This window comes from Podarcis liolepis (assembly GCF_965112155.1).
Source record: "Podarcis liolepis genome assembly, chromosome: 8".
In the NCBI taxonomy this organism is placed as follows: Eukaryota; Metazoa; Chordata; class Lepidosauria; order Squamata; family Lacertidae; genus Podarcis; species Podarcis liolepis.
Window position 1 is genome coordinate 2,266,914 of NC_139560.1, and position 15,722 is coordinate 2,282,635.

The 15,722-nt window shown below is 48.7% G+C and overlaps 2 long non-coding RNA genes across 2 annotated transcripts in view; one reads left to right on the forward strand and one right to left on the reverse strand.

Annotated features, from left to right (window-relative positions):
• Positions 1-15,722, reverse strand: part of LOC310713254 — a 182,265-nt gene that overhangs the window by 81,495 nt on the left and 85,048 nt on the right. The gene's annotated exons all lie outside the window — the stretch shown is intronic.
• Positions 12,652-14,066, forward strand: LOC310713239. Its single transcript, XR_014529130.1, has 2 exons — positions 12,652-13,435; positions 13,893-14,066. It is a non-coding gene; the product is annotated as an uncharacterized lncRNA (long non-coding RNA).

Consider the following 15,722-nt stretch of genomic DNA (forward strand, 5'->3'; position numbering starts at 1 on the left):
CTGATGCTTTGAGCCAAGCGAAGCATATGTCTGTAAATCTGTCACAGCAGTCGTCCGCAGGCAAAATATTTTCAAGCAAAATGTGCTGTGCTCATAAATACGCCACGCATTTTGAGTCAGCTCCAATCCGACACGGAAGGCACAGTAGCACAAAACCACTGCTCACACAGATTGCCTACTGGTGTATATAGCATAAGACGGGGACAGAAAATGCATTCAAGATTGCTTCTGCAAACTGAAAAATTGCAAGCTGACATATTCCATTCAATGGAGGAAAGCAGCAAATTCAGTTTGCACCCCCATGAGTTCATGCAAGCTGACTACTTGCATGAACAGTGCTTTTTTGTGTCCGAGCTTGTCCACACCTGAGTTTAATGTGCATTTGAAGCTGTCTGCATCCCCGTTTAAGTCGTGTTGTCCACATTATGTTCCCCTCAAAGAATTCCTGTCCTGATAGTAAAAGTGCATGAAATATACTCGGAGTCGAGTGTGGATTTCATGCTCTTTATTCAGCTCATAGTAGTGAGGAATGAAAGTTCCCCCCAAAATATCTGCTTTATATACATTATTTACACAATGGACCGCACGTGATTGGCTAATTCTGGGATTCTCCTGTAGGCCAATCAGGTTGCGGATTCACTTCCACCTGGAGCTGGATTGGGTGGCTCCTGCGTACCAATCATACTGCTGCATTGTTCTAGGACCAATCAGACTGCTGCATTTTGGATCCTATTGTTCTAGGACCAATCAGACTGCTGCATTTGAATCCTATTCAACTCAGTACATAACAGTGCATTTCCTTAATTCCGGGATAGTTGATATTTTGAAAAATGTACCTCCAAGCCGTCCCAATCAAGAAAGCTTATGAAAAAGGAAAACTGTACGTTATCAATAAAGACCGTTTAAAAGAGCTACTGTAAACCGCCCTGTGGTCCTTGAATGAAGGGCAATATATAAATGCAATAAATAATAAAATAAAGTATTTAAAACATTCAAAGAACAGTTATAATCAAATATAAAAACAGGTTAAAACACAAGTCAACCTTCTGCCCATCTGGGTAGGCTTGCCTAAACAAAAATGTTTTTAGCTGGCACTGAAAAGGGTACAAAGATAGCACTGTGGTTGAAAGATGCTGTGGTGGGGTGACCCCTCCCCCCCCAGCTCCTACCTGATGTTAATAGGCAAGGAGTTCCAAAGTACAGGGGCTGCCACACTGATTCCTAACAGATGCAGAATGGGTATTATGTGTGAAATAAAAATAATAATAAGGTCTTATATATATAATAAATGTTCATAAATACACCAAGCAAACATGTACATAAATATATAAACCACATGTCTGAAGCAGCACAGGAAAACAGCCATGGAGCCATTTTGGCTCCCAAACTGACCAAATATTTTCTCTGCAAAGTCAAAGGAAAATGGAAAAGCCTCCCCATTGTCTTTTCGTTCACAAATCCTGTCTGAAGGGTATGTCTGTGTACGAACAGGGTGAGCCTGTGACCTGGCTCAGGAACTAAGTATTTATCATTACAAAAGACTGGCCAGGCTCCCCAGGGTATCCAATCAAGTAAGCATTAACAGGTAACCTGCCAGACAGGAGGTAAACAACGCACTCAGATTTCTGTTGTAGACCACCCCTTTCTGTGATGTATGTATGATGTTTCTGGGGGTGGTCTTGGACTCCAGGGCGGGCAGTTTAAAATGTCTATATAAGGGTGCTCACACCTTTGTTCTGGGTCCTCCTCTTTCTCCTGCGTGTGAAGGGGGCACCCTGTTGCAACAGTTCAATAAAGATCAGGCTTACGAGCTGCTTTGCTTCTCAATATTCTCTGGTTGGCCTCTGCTATTTTCTCCGACCAATGGAGAACCTACAAAGGACTCTAAGGGCTCTTGTGTTCCCCATAAGGGAATAAGGGCAGATTTTCGTTTATTACATGTGGCACCTGTGACAATGACAGTTCCACAGATCGAAGCAGTGGGGAGACGTGATCATGCTGCAGCTGCTGTTGCTGAGCATTACATTTGCCACAAGGATAGCTGTACCTCTTAATTGCAATTTTAGTAGGTTTTTTTTTGGAGAGCTGTGATTTATTTAAAAAGGTACTGGCTAAAACTCAAAGCAGTGTTTCTGTGCTTCCTGAGTAATCCTCAAAGTGTTTTCACACACGATTAATTAAAAGCCTTATTTAGCATTGGGAAATTATGCAATCAAGCGTGATCGCTAATGTGCCTTTTGTGCTTTGAACTAATGAAACTTTCTGTCTGAAGAAGAGCAGTGAATGTTATTAACAGTGACAACACAAATCACTAATCTACCCTCCTAGCACTGTTTGTGGCTGTTTCCCCCTCTCTAGTGAGCATGCGAATATTCCTTCTCTAGTAGGGCTGCAGAACAAAGGGTGTCATCCTGCCCTGAATTTTGGGTTCTTAAAAAGTAGAGACATCACCTTGCCAACAAAGGTCCGTATAGTAAAAGCCATGGTTTTCCCGGTAGTGATGTATGGAAGTGAGAGCTGGACCATAAAGAAGGCTGGTCACCAAAGAATTGATGCTTTTGAATTCTGGTGCTGGAGGAGACTCTTGAGAGTCCCATGGACTGCAAGAAGATCCAACCTCTCCATTCTGAAGGAAATCAGCCCTGAGTGCTCCCTGGAAGGACAGATCCTGAAGCTGAGGCTCCAAGACTTTGGCCACCTCATGAGAAGAGAAGACTCCCTGGAAAAGACCCTGATGTTGGGAAAGATGGAGGGCACAAGGAGAAGGGGACGACAGAGGACGAGATGGTGGGACAGTGTTCTCGAAGCTACCAGGATGAGTTTGACCAAACTGTGGGAGGCAGTGGAAGACAGGAGTGCCTGGCGTGCTCTGGTCCAGGGGGTCATGAAGAGGCGGACACGACTAAACGACTAAACAACAACAACAAATAGATCACAGTGAAATGCTGAACACAAGAAGAGCTGAGTGAGGTCTGTCAGCTGGGCAGACATTTCTGTACTTAGAAATAAAAAATAAAAGGAATCTTGGCTTCACCTTTAGTCAACATAGGAAGTCTGCATTTTTAAAACTCTGATTATGACTTTTGCTTGCCTATACAGACTGGAGAGAGGCAGATGCTGTGGAAATTACAAGAAATACCTACTATTTCAGAGTGGCAGGCGAAGATGATGGACTTTGCAGAGTTGGCCAAACTGACTTGCAGGATCCCAGACCAGGACGATCAGAAATTCCAAAGAGACTGGAGTAAGTTTATTGTATATCTGAATGACAATTGCAAAAACCTGAAGACACTAGCAGGATTGAAATAAATCCTACAATGTGGACACATAGTAAAGATTTAAATTGCGCAGTTGGATGTGATATGGGATACATGTTGAAGGGAAGGAAGGAAGTCGCAAGCTCGGCAGAGCAAAAAGATTGTTTTGTGTTTGTTATTGTAATGTTGGAAATGTTTAAAGGAAAATAATAATAATTTATGGTGGGGGGGAAGGATAGAGGCAGGTGCTGAAATGATCCTAGTGTACCAAGTTAAAAATTGCTGTATTTTTCCGTGTATAACACTCCCCCGTGGGGGGACTCAAAATTAGAAAATGGGGGGAGATTGCCCTCTTGTATAATACTAACCCCCCCTTTTTAAACATATTTTTTTAGTAAAAAAAAGTAGTCTTATACACAGAAAAATACGATACTTTGTTATCTGCCCACTTTGGCCTGCCTTATTCCTAACTAACACACGGCCCCCCAGGAATTTTCCCGGACAGAAAGGCAGCCCCAAGGCTGGACCAAGTTCCCCATTCCAGAGTGTGAAAGCAATTTACTGGGTTCTTTCTCTCTCTCTCCCCCCACCTCCAATATTTCAAGCGAGAACCAAAAGTTCTTTCTTCTCGTTCATCCCCCTGCCTTCACAAACTAGAGTTTGCCGCTGCTCTGGATGACTCGCACAGATCACGCTGGACACGGACTTCTGCAAAATATTTTTAGCTTGCGGAAGAGTTGCAGCTGCTTCTTGCTTCTGCTGGATTTCAGTACAAGAAATGAAGCGAGAAGGGACAAGGATAGCCTGCTTCTAGGGAAAGCCAGATCGGTGTGTGTGTGTATGTTTTGTAATAAATGAAAATCTGCCCTTATTCCTTTATGGGGGACACAACAGCCCTTATAGAGTCCTTTGCAGGTTCTCCATCGGTCGGAGAAAATAACAGAGGCCAACCAGAGAATATTGAGAAGCAAAGCAGCTAGCAAGTCTGATCTTTATTGACTGTTGCCCAGGAGTCCAAGACCACCCCCAGAAACATCATACATACATCACAGAAAGGGTGTAGCTTAAGACCACCCCCCAGACACATCATGCCTATATCACAGAAAAAGCGGTCTACAGCAGAAATCTGAGTGCATTGTTTATCTCCTTGTGCTGGTCTCGGGGGTAAGGTACCTTGGGTGTAGCAGAGTCCACACGAAGAGGGGCAAGGTCCGAGGCAGAGAGCCGGGCGGGGAACAGGAACGCTGGAACAGGAGGCTGTGCAGGGAACAGGAACACCGGACGGTCGGGAACAGGAGGCCGAGCAGGGAACAGGAGTACCGGATAGTCAGGAACAGGAAGCCGAGCAGGGAACAGGAGTACCGGATAGTCAGGAACAGGAGGCCGAGCAGGGATCAGGAACACAGGAAGGTCCGAAGCCAACAACGACGTTGCTCCCGCAACCTGGGGCCGGGCTGACTGGGCTTTTATCCTCTTCTAAGGCCAGGGGCGGTCCCGGCCCCCAGGAGCCCCGCCTCCTCTGGCCTTAAGGCGAGCACTCCTCCTGGGGGCCACCAGTTCCCTTCGCCTCTCTGCTCTAAGCCTCTGCAGATCAGGAGAGGCCGAAGGGTTACTGGGCCCTGGAGGAGGCTCACCTGTGGCCACTGAGTCGTCAAGCCTCTCTGGGGCCAGAAGGGCTTCACCTGGGGCCAGCTCCTGATGCACTGCCACAGGTGCAGGCTCTTCAGCATCTAGGCCTTGCCCCAGTTCAGCCGGCCCTGGAGGCGGGGTCTCCTGTGCAGGCTGGGATTCCTCTGTTTCATCCTCCGAATCAGAATCCCAGGCCATCACACCATCCCCCCTCCCAGGCCCCCCCCTCAACCGAGGGTCCGGACCCGGCTTGCCGGGGTACGTCGCATGGAACTCTCGGAGGCAGGCAGGTGCGTGGACGTTGGCCGCTGGTTCCCAGGAACGGTCCTCCGGTCCGTACCCCTTCCAGTCAATCAGATACTGCAGCTTTCCCCTGCGGTATCGGGAGTCCAGGATGCGTTCCACCTCGTATTCAGGCTCTCCCCGAACCAACACTGGCTGCGGTCGGGGACGGTTCGGGTGGAACTCGTCGGGTGGAGCCACCGGACTCAAAAGGGACCTGTGGAAGACCGGGTGAACCTTCAGGGTTGCGGGTAACCGGAGACGAAATGCCACAGGAGAGACTTGGTCTACGATAGGGAACGGGCCGGTGAAGCGGGCATCCAACTTCCGCGAAGGTCGAGAGGGGTGGAGGTGGCGAGTGGAGAGCCAAACCAGGTCACCGACGCGAAGTTCCGGCCCCACCTGGCGGTGGCGGTCGGCCTGGGCTTTGTACGCTTCCTTGGCCTGGTGCAGTTGCTCCACCAAAAGCTGTTGCTGGGACTGGAGCTCTTGAAGCCACTCCGTCACCGCCGGGACCGCGGACGCCGGCAGCACCTCTGGAAACAGCCGTGGATGATAACCATAACTGGCCTGGAACGGGGTCTGCTGGGTGGACACATTCACCGCGTTGTTATAGGCGAACTCTGCCAATGCCAGGTGGTCGACCCAGTCATCCTGCTGGTAGCTGCAGTAACACCGGAGGTACTGCTCCAGCACCGCGTTCGCCCGTTCCGTCTGGCCATCGGTCTGTGGGTGGTAGGCTGACGAGAGGCAGACCTCTGTCCCGAGGGTCTGGTGTAATGCTCGCCAGAACCGGGATGTGAACTGAACGCCCCGGTCGGACACCACACGCTCAGGTAGGCCATGCAAGCGGAAGACATGCTGAAGGTACAGCTGAGCAGTTTCCTTGGCTGTGGGTACAGATGGACAGGGAGCGCAGTGCACCATCTTGGTGAAATGGTCGGAGAAAACCAGAAGGCAGGTACAGCCACGAGACGAGGGTAAGTCCACTATAAAGTCCAACGAAACCGTGTGCCAAGGGCGCGGTGGAACTGGCAATGGCTGAAGTAGGCCGGGGGGTCGCCCGGTAGGTCCCTTGGCGCGCCGGCAGACATCACAACCAGCAACGTAGCGAGCCACGTCAGCCTTCAGGCGGGGCCACCAAAACTCTCGACTGACCAGATGGGTGGTCCGATACCGTCCAAAGTGCCCCGCTGCTGGGGCATCATGGGCCATCCGGAGAACCTCCAGCCGTAGTGGCCCTGGCGGGATGTACAGACGACCGTGATGCAGCAGAAAGCCCTGATGCAGGACCAGCCCCGGATACTGTGGGCTGGACCCTTCAGCCAGCTCCCGGAGCCGTTCCTGGGCCCAAGCGTCGACCCGCTGCTGTTCCCGCACCCGAACCTGCAGTGGCTGCGCCTCCTGGGTGGCCAGGAATGCAGCCGGAGGTAGGATCGTGGTGGGTTCTGCTTGCTGTTCCGTGTCTGCGTTGTCTTCAGGTTTCCGGGACAGGGCATCTGCCTTCTGATTCTGAGAGCTAGGGATGTAGCGGATCCGGAACTGGAACCGGGAAAAGAACAACGCCCACCGGATCTGTCTTTGGTTCAGCTTGCGGGTGGTCTGGAGGTACTCCAGGTTCCGGTGGTCGGTTCTCACCTCCACCGGATGTCGTGCCCCCTCAAGATGGTGGCGCCAGACCTCAAAGGCTACCTTGATGGCCAGTAGTTCCCGCTCCCACACAGTATAGTTACGCTCCGCTGGTAGGAGCTGGCGGGAATAGAAGGCACAGGGTAAGAGTGGCGCTTCAGGCCCAATCTGTTGAGACAAGACGGCACCGAGAGCCGTACTGGAGGCGTCGGTCTCCACCACAAAGGGTCGAGAGGGGTCAGGATGTTGTAAGATTGGTGCCCTCTGGAAACAGGCCTTCAACCCCTGAAACGCCTCCTCTGCCTCCTTGTCCCAGGAAAACGGCGTCTTTGGGCGCAGTAGCCGGGTCAACGGGGTGGTGCGATGAGCATAATCAGCGATGAAGGTCCGGTAGTAATTGGCGAACCCCAGGAAACGCTGTAGGTCCTTGCGGTTCCGGGGTGCCGCCCATTCTCGAACCGCTGTCACCTTCCCCGGGTCCATTTGCACCCCATCTGGAGAGAGCCGGTGACCAAGGAAGTCCACAGTCCGCTGATGGAACTCACACTTGCTGAGCTTTGCGTACAAACGGTGCTCACGCAAGCGCTGCAGCACGGTCCGAACATGTCCCTCATGGCGAGCCGGGTCACGGGAGTAAATCAGTATGTCATCCAAATACACCACCACGTACTTGTCTAACAAGTCCTGAAACACGTGGTTGATGTAGCGTTGGAACACAGCTGGCGCGTTGCACAAACCGAAAGGCATAACCAAATATTCGAACTGCCCGTACCGGGTCCCAAACGCTGTCTTCCACTCATCCCCGGCTCGGATCCGAATCAAGTTGTAGGCCCCCCGGAGGTCCAGCTTGGTGAACACCTGTGCCCCTTGCACCCGCTCCAGCAGCTCCGAGATAAGGGGCAAGGGGTACCGGTCTGGGACGGTAATTTTGTTCAGGGCTCGGTAATCATGGCAAGGGCGGAGTTCCCCACATTTCTTCTTAACGAAAAGCACTGGTGCCGCGGTAGGCGAGGTGGAAGGCCTAATGAACCCACGCTCCAGGTTCTTGCGCAAGAAGTCCTGCAAAGCCTCGCGCTCTGGCTCTGTTAGGGAATATAAGCGACTCACTGGTAAAGGCGCTCCGGGTTGGAGGTCTATGCCGCAGTCAAAAGGCCGATGCGGCGGCAGCTGGTCTGCCCCCCGTTCCTCGAACACGTCCTGGTAGTCCTGGTACACGGCTGGGAGCGTGGGTGCTGCCTCCTCTGAGGGCGCGGCCGCCAGCGTTCCGGATTGAGCATGGGAACATGGGTCCAGGAAGTGCACGGTCCGTTTGACCCAGTCAATCTGAACGTTGTGGGCTTCCAGCCAGTCCATCCCGAGCACCAGGGGGAAGCGAGGCATAGAGGCAATGTCCAAAGTTCGCAACTCCCGGTGCTGCTGGAGACACAGGACCAGGGGCTGGGTCTCCTGAGTAACGGCACCTGAACGCAGAAGTCGTCCGTCAATCGCTTCCACCTGGACCGGTACTGGCTTGTTCCGAAGTGGCACCTGATGATGGGCGGCAAAAGCAGCGTCCATATAGGAGTGGGTTGCCCCTGAATCTACCAAAGCATGGGTGCGGATCCAGGGCCCACCTGGAGGGTATAAACGTACCGAAACCATAAGATGTTGCAAGTCCATTGGTGCGGGCCCATTCTGTACGGTTTGGGACCCCCGGTAGCTAGGGCCATCAGCTACTGGGGTTGACGGTTTCCCTGCGGCTGGCGTTTCTCAGGGCAGGACCGAGCGAAGTGTCCACTTCCGCCACAGTAAAGACAGAGATTTCCCTCCCGACGCCGCGCCTTCTCTGCGGGGGAAAGGCGTGGCCGCACTGCCCCGAGCTGCATAGGCTCCTCCGTTAAATCAGTTGTGACCGTGGGGCTGCCGGAAAAAGCTGGTGCCGTGAACTGGAAGTGTCGACGACCCCGGGCCTGACGACGATCCTCCAACCGGTCGTCTATTTGTAGACTCCGTTGAATGAGAGTGTCCAGCGTGGTGGGGCGTTCCATTGTGGCCAACTGGTCCAGTACCTCGTCCGAAAGCCCTTCGAGATACTGGTCCCGCAGCGCCGAGTCATTCCAGGTCAAGTCCTGTGCCAACAGCCGAAACTCCGTGGTATATGTGGCCACCGTGGACTTGCCCTGTTTCAAACGCCGAATCGCCCGGTTGGCTTGACTCTCTTTCTGGGGGTTGCCGAACGCGGCCTCCAAACGATTGCAAAACCCCGTATAGTCTGCCAGCAAGGGGGAGTCTTGCCTGAGTAGCGGCAACGCCCACTTGGCCGCCTGGTCCTTTAACAAACTAATCAAAAAGTGCACCTTGGTGCGGTCGTCAGGAAAGTTCCGGGCTCGCCCCTGAATATACAGCTTGGCCTGGGCCAGGAACATGGGAAAGCTGGCCGGGGCTCCATCAAATTTCTCAGGCAAAGCCACTGGGTACTTGCCCGGAGCCGGGGCGTCGGCCCCAGGAGCCGGTAGGGCTTCCAAGCGTTGCTGAAGTGCCACAACCGCGTCGCTGAGCTGCTGCACGGTGTGAGTCAAGGCCTGGTTCTCCTGGGCCAAAGCCACCAGTGCAGCCGCCTGTTCTGCCATGGCCTCTGGCTCTTCCCGAACGCACCCCTACGAAGGGGGAGTGCGGGTGTGGCGGGAGCAAACTGTGCTGGTCTCGGGGGTAAGGTACCTTGGGTGTAGCAGAGTCCACACGAAGAGGGGCAAGGTCCGAGGCAGAGAGCCGGGCGGGGAACAGGAACGCTGGAACAGGAGGCTGTGCAGGGAACAGGAACACCGGACGGTCGGGAACAGGAGGCCGAGCAGGGAACAGGAGTACCGGATAGTCAGGAACAGGAAGCCGAGCAGGGAACAGGAGTACCGGATAGTCAGGAACAGGAGGCCGAGCAGGGATCAGGAACACAGGAAGGTCCGAAGCCAACAACGACGTTGCTCCCGCAACCTGGGGCCGGGCTGACTGGGCTTTTATCCTCTTCTAAGGCCAGGGGCGGTCCCGGCCCCCAGGAGCCCCGCCTCCTCTGGCCTTAAGGCGAGCACTCCTCCTGGGGGCCACCAGTTCCCTTCGCCTCTCTGCTCTAAGCCTCTGCAGATCAGGAGAGGCCGAAGGGTTACTGGGCCCTGGAGGAGGCTCACCTGTGGCCACTGAGTCGTCAAGCCTCTCTGGGGCCAGAAGGGCTTCACCTGGGGCCAGCTCCTGATGCACTGCCACAGGTGCAGGCTCTTCAGCATCTAGGCCTTGCCCCAGTTCAGCCGGCCCTGGAGGCGGGGTCTCCTGTGCAGGCTGGGATTCCTCTGTTTCATCCTCCGAATCAGAATCCCAGGCCATCACACCCCTGTCATTGTTTATCTGCCATCTGGCAGGTTACCTGTTAATGGTCACTTGACTGGATACCCTGGGGAGCCTGGCCAGTCTTTTGTAATGATAAATACTTAGTTCCTGAGCCAGGTCACAGGCTCACCCTATTCATACACAGACCCTTAAAGACAGGATTTGTGAATGAAAAGACAATGGGGAGGCTTTTCCATTTTCCTTGACCTTGCAGAGAAATAATTTGGTCAGTTTGGGAGTCAAAATGGTTTCAGGGCTGTCTTCCTGTGCTGCTTCAGACATGTGGTTTATATATTTATGTACGTGTTTGCTTGGTACATTTATGAACATTTATTATATATATAAGACCTTACATTTTTTATTTCACAACCTTTGCTGCCACCTGCTCATCTTGAACTGCCAAGAGAAAGGACACTGTGGCAGTGGCTGGGCGACCTGGAATGGATAATAAAAGAGGGGTGATAATCTTCTTCAAGTCTTTATAAAGAGGGCAAGCCAGAAGGGCATGTGCCACCGATTCGGGACTGCCATCTCCACAGGGACATAAGCGTTTTTTATATGGAGTCTGTTGGAATCGTCCTTCAAGTACAGCCGAGGGCAATATATTCAATCTTGCGAGAGTAAAAGCGTGTCTATATTTTAGGATTGCTAGGTTATGCAGATAAGGTGCCAGAGAGTCGAAATGGGAAGGTGGAAAATAGTCAGACCACTGGCAAAATTTACTTATTGTGGTCAAGTTGTTCTGAAGCTCAATATCATTTAGGCACTGACAATAATTCTGCATGCTTCTCCAGCAATTTTTGTGCATGATCAGAGAGAACCTTTTAAACTATTCTCAGGATGAAATGGAGATTTCTTCCCCATCCCTGTTTTAAAGCTTTTTAAATAATAATAATTAATTTCCTTACAGCTAAATGCCAATAGAAATATTTGGGCAAGCCAGGGCAGCTGTAATACTAAATCTAGTCCATGTTAGCCAAGGCTGATCTAGCTGCTTGTTTGGATAGTTACAGCTTGCAGATCTTGTAAAGATTTTGACTGTTTCCATGACGGTCTGCTTCCATCTTGTGAACAAAACCTTGTACTACACCAGGAATCTATGTCATCTAAGCCCATGGAAATAATAACCCTGATCTATATATTCTTTTATATTTTTCTTCACATGCAAACTATCCATCAAAGCATATGCTACAATTTGTATGCCAACACCAAACTGAAATCTATGAAGGGAAGTATACAAATTTAATAAATAAAAATAAAAAATGAGGCTGAACTCCATCAATTCTGTAACTATCTGCATGTTTTTAAATAGATTATGTCTGTGTGTGTAGTTTTACTTCTATTGTTTGTTTTTTGAAAAATGTTTTCCCCTCCCCTATGTTTTTAGCTGTTCTTATTTCATCTGTGGGGTATATATATATAATTTATAAATAAAAAGGTGGGGTATAAATAAAAATAAACCTGGGGCACAAAAGCCAAACACTGTTTTAGTTTACGTGAACAAGAGCCTAACTTCCAAAGCTCAGGTCATTGCTTACAGTTCATCTCATGTTTGGTGAGACTTCAACTGCAATTCTGCGTTTGGGTCTTGATGCCAGAGTTTCTAGGAAAACATGGCTGTAACGACACACAATATGTGACGGCTGGAGCCCATATTTCTTTACAGGATGATGTTATTGCCACATCTGGCAGGGATCCCTGCCTTCCAGCTGTGCTGCAGCTATCAAGTACTGAGAAGCTTTATCTCCAAGTGACTCTTTCCCAGAATCAATCAACAGATGTTTCCTGTGCTACAGTAGTTCCAGCTGGCTGATTCGTTGCTTTCCCCTCTTTTCTTATACGCTGCAAATTCTCCATGTTACAAACAAAAGGAGAAATGGAAAACAAATACAATCTGGCACATTTTTGTTTAGACAAGCCTACCTCTTTTATACGTGATTACTACAATTTTTCCTAATTATGACTTAAAAAAACCGCAAAGTCTCCTGCAGAAATTAATCGAAACAAGTTTAGGTGTATATTTTGGGGCACTGTTAGGTAAAGTACTCTCTGCATTTTCCTCATTCTTTTTGAAATTCTTGTCTAGGTTGTCTCCTAATTGTCTCTGTTAATCTGGCCAATTCAGTATACTCTAATAATTTATCCTGCCATTCCTTTTTTGTTGGCACAAATTCTTTTTTCCAATTTCTGGGTACTTTCTTGTTTGTCTGTTTGGTTATACAAGGAAATATTTAATAAAACTAGGATAAAAAAATAGGAACCTTTAATAAAAAAATAGGAACTTTAATAAAAAAAATAGGAACCTTGTCAGCACAGCCTAATTGAAAAGGCCTCTTGGATTTTCCATTTGTGTTGCCAGAGTGACAAAGACTAAGTGGCCCATTGTCTTCTGCAAATTAATGTTCAACGCAGTCTTCTTTGCAACTGCTGTTCTGGCTGGACAGCTGACACCTCCTTTGCAGGATGAGGTCCCAGCAGCGTTGATTTCCTCCTACAAACAGGAATTTAAACATGGAGAAAAGCAAGTTGTCAATTGCCTAAGTTATTCTAGAAGAGGGGGTATTTTCTTTTCGCATCTGTTGCTTGACAAATATATTGCTTTTAGCAGAAGCAACTTTTCCGTGTATTCCAAAAGACAAGCCACAATACTATTCAAAGCACGGATTATATGATTTGATTTCCTCTTTGGCAGAATTGGCACAGCCTCCTTGACTATCAACATGTAATATGTTTTCAAAGCCTGCCAGAGAGGATGAGGAGTGTGACTGACAGGTGTACGGCTGTTAAATGGATGTTTTGACATTTTATCTTCTGGTACAAGTCCCGTGAGACTACATTTCCAAAGCGACACTATAATGAATATTTACTCTGTATTTTTAAAATAGCGCCTCCTAAAACACCTGGAATTTGGAATAGCCTAATCAAAAGTGTGTGAGGCAAAACGTTGCATCAGAACTCTGGCTGATCTCAGTTGACCCAGCTGTGGGCTATCCATCATTATAACAAAAAGGGAGCAAATGGACCATCTGTGCTGAGCTGTACTCACAATTGTGAAGTCTGAGGTTATGATGATGCATCCCCAGCTTTTGCAGTTTGCTGTTGTGTCACAAAAGCACCTGTCAGTTGCCTGGCTATAAAGGTGGCCCTCTCCCCCTTCCCAGCACAGACCTCAGAGGCAGCAGCTGTGGCACTCGGCTCTGGAGGGTCTCCTACCTCATGGATGCAAAATGGCAGGAGGAAGGAGGCACTCATCCCGCAATGGGACGCTGAGGAACAGGCAGAAGGCAAGTTCGCTTGCTGGGTGGGATTGCAGCTTGAAGGCAGCCGATTCTCACAGTCAGAAGCTGTCTGCTGTCTGGAAACATACCTGGCAGAAACTGGCAGGTGGAGTTTGCATGTGGTCGAGGAGAATGGTTTGTGTCTGTGTGTGTGAGTGGGAGCGTTTGGACCTGGTCGAGTAGAATGGTGTGTGTCTGTGTGTGTGAGTGGGAGCGTTCGGATGTGGTCGAGTAGAATGGTGTGTGTCTGTGTGTGTGAGTGGGAGCGTTCGGATGTGGTTGAGTAGAATGGTGTGTGTCTGTGTGTGTCAGTGGGAGCGTTCGGACGTGGTCGAGGAGAATGGTGTGTGTGTGTGTGTGTGTGTGTGTGTGTGTGTGTGTGTGAATGGGAGCAGCCAGTGGAGGGTCTGGCTGAGGCTGTTGGACGGAGGCCATCCCACTCACTATGTTGTTTGCCTTTCAGGAATCCGGTGAGGTTTTCCCCAAGACCGATTGTGAAAGTAATGAAGAGAACAGCAGGACGGAAGCAAAGCAGTTTATATTCCTAAATAAATGACCTTTTTTAAAAAAAAAGCAAAACTGTGTCTGACTTTTTAGCAAACAAATGCAACACTAAATAAACGTCTTTCAAAATACATCCGCATTTAAAGTAGTGTTCATTAGCTCCTGCAACTGCTGATGCTTCCCCAGTTGTTGCTGTTGAATATGATGTCATAATGCCTGTGATGTCATAAATAGACCTGATGACTAAGGGGAAGTGGATGGGGGGAGGGATAGAGAGATAAAAGATGAGAAAGGATGCCAGAGACAGAGTTGACCTTCTGTGAATTGGGAAATTTTGTGAAAGTGATTTGCGTCGAAACTTCAAAGGACTGGCTTAGCATTTTGCACACCCCACACAGCTGACTTTTGCTGCCTTCCGGGCACAATTCAAAGTGTTGGTGCTGACCTTGAAAGCCCTAAACGGCCTTGGCCCAGTATACCTGAAGGAGCGTCTCCACCCCCGTCGTTCTGCCTGGACACTGAGGTCCAGCTCCAAGGGCCTTCTGGCGGATCCCTCACTGCGAGAAGCCAAGTTATAGGGAACCATACAGAGGGCCTTCTCGGTGGTGGCACCCACCCTGTGGATGTCACAGAAACAAACAACTATCTGACATATAGAAGACATCTGAAGGCAGCCCTGTTCAGGGAAGGTTTAATAGACTATTGTATTTTAATATGCTGGAAGCCGCCCAGAGTGGCTGGGGAAACCCAGCCAGATGGGCAGGGTACAAATAATAAAATATTATTATTCCATTTTGTGATGGCGCCACAACACTTTCAAACTCTCCAATGCGGCAATGGGCCCCTGTTCTACAGTGACCGGCAATAGCTTTCCAGCCAGCCTCAAATACACCTGATGATGGTCAGTTTTTCTTTTAATTTTTTATTGAATTTACTTGATAACATAATTATGAAACAGATTACAAAACAATGTCAATTCAAAATACCATAAAATCCACCATACACTCCTACATATATACACATAAGACTTCCCCCCAACGCCTTTCCCTTTTCTATTTTCCTGTAGTACAAAACTTAACATTGTACTATATCTTAAAGTTTCCTACTGATTTTTAGAACCTTTTCATTCATATATACAGAAAGCATTCAAATGCTGTCAAAGAAGCCACACCACTGTTATATTTTTTTTTAAGTAGTTCTTGAACATGTCCCATTTTTCAGTAAATTTTGGGTTAACATTACCTCTCAGCTTGTTTGTCATATGAGCCAATTCAGCAAATTCTACCAGTTCTGTACAGAAAGATTTCTTTTACTTTTGTTGGGACTTCTCTGCCTACAATCCCAAGTAAGAACACCTCAGGTTTTTTCGGAAATGTTGTTCTTATAATTCTTTTTTAGTTCATCATATATAATATTCAAAATAGTCAAAATATTTTCAAAATCAACAACAAATAAAAAACAAAAACTAAACAGACTGACTTCCCTCTATTCCCTTCCTTGGTTTCATTATCAATACACTGCATGTCCAGTTTGAACCTTATTTAAATGACTTATTATCCATTCATAGCCAAATTACAAGTAATTTTAAAACCCTGCTAATGTCAAAGTAGCTTCATCTTGGACTGGGCCTAGCAGCCATGGGCTTGTGCGCAAAATTGGGCCGCGCTGCTATATAATATGATAATATGATATAATATGATATAATAATAATCTAATATAATAATCTAATATAATAGTCTAATCTAATAATCTAATATAATAATCTAATAATCTAAATATAATTAATCTA